Source organism: Crocuta crocuta, unplaced genomic scaffold (assembly GCF_008692635.1).
Source record: "Crocuta crocuta isolate KB4526 unplaced genomic scaffold, BGI_CrCroc_1.0 scaffold178, whole genome shotgun sequence".
Taxonomy (NCBI): Eukaryota; Metazoa; Chordata; class Mammalia; order Carnivora; family Hyaenidae; genus Crocuta; species Crocuta crocuta.
In genome coordinates, this window is record NW_027532855.1 from 1436576 (window position 1) to 1438167 (window position 1592).

Below are 1592 nucleotides of genomic sequence, written 5' to 3' on the forward strand. Positions count from 1 at the left end.
GCCCTCAGCGCCCCAGTCCCGGGGCCTGCGCCCACGCGCCCCGCCCCTCCGGTCTACCTCCGCGCCCCGCCAGCGATCCAGCCCAGCCCCAGGTCCTTCCGAGCCCCCGAGGGGCCTCCCGCCTCCTCCGCTGCTCACCTCAGATGCTGTCCGGTCTGGTCTTTGGCCGCCCACTCCCCTGCTCTGCCCTCTGCAGCTGCGGGGCTGGGGGTCCCCGAGTCCTCCGTTTGGGTGACGCGGCCTTCAGGGTGGCAGCGACTTAGCTGAGCGCGCAGACTTCTTAGCCGGGCGCTTGACATTGTCCCCCTGGCCCTGTGGTCCTCTCAAAGACCTGCACATTCTATCCCATCGTTAAACTCGTTTCATAGAATCAGAACCTGAAGCTCCCAAAGGCGTCGCTGTGAGTTCCCGGGCTGCCCGGGTCCCAGTCGCCCCCTCCCTGTACTCCGCGCAATCGCAAATCCCTGGACCTTTTCAGTGAGATTTCCGTGGGGTGGAGGTGGGGTGGGCGCCAGGAACGGAGATGCACACATAGAGGAAGAGATGCCACAAAAGAAGGCCAGCCTCTGCCTCCGTGCTCATTGAGCGGGGCAGCACCGACATAAGCAGCTTAGCCCCAGAGCCAGACGCTGCGAAAACCTATGTCAGGCTGGCTACCTTCTGAGGCGCCTCCACTGAGGTCTCTGAAATGCGCCTGGGGAAGGGTGATCCAAGCTGGATTCCCTCCTCCCACCCACCCCCAAACTCCAGAGAGTGCGAGTTGACACCCCTGGGCTGCATGACTCTGGTCTGGGCTAGACAGTCCAGACCTGGGGACCCAGCAGGCAGCCCCACAACCCTGGCCCTACTAGTCAGGCACAGGGCACAGCAGAATTAGTGAAGTGGGGATTTGTCTTGGAAGATTATTAGCAGGGAAATGCTGGCCCTTTGGAACCCCACCTCTGCAGGACAGTGGCCTCCTTGGGCCTCGCTTTGGCACACTCTGAAAAGTCTTTGATGCATCTGCAAGTGGCTACCTGGACACCAGAGGTGGAGTCCCATCTTCTATGCTGGATGGCGGCAGCAGCAGAAGGGAAGGTGTCAGGATGATTAAGGCCAGCTGGAGGTGACTTTCAGAGGGCCTGGAGGCTTCTGACTGCTATTCATCCAGGATTTGGGGTGGAGGGAGGGACAGCTGATCAGCCCCTGTGTAACATAGTGTCTGAGTCTAATCTCTGTCCCTAGTTTCTGCCGCCCAAATGGTTCCTTTAAAAAATTTGTCTTAAAAAATAATAAAAATAAAAGATTTGCCTTAGCAACCCTCCTCCCCTTTATGGACACTCCTTAAATTGGTCTATCTTTTCCTCTGCTCTCATTTTCCTCATTGTCTCTAAGAGAGAGATTCTTATGGGGAAAGAAATGGTGCCTTTGTTATTCTAGATGGTGTAGGTGTTTGCGGGGGATGAGGGAAACCCCAGATTTGGGTGGGGGAGAAGTCTAGGGGCTTTTCTTTTTAGTCCTGGACTCTGGGGGAAATCTTTAAATGACTCCCCTCGAGGCCTAATAGGGAAGGTGTCTCAGAGCTGTTCTGCATGCCTGGACACCCCCCCTCC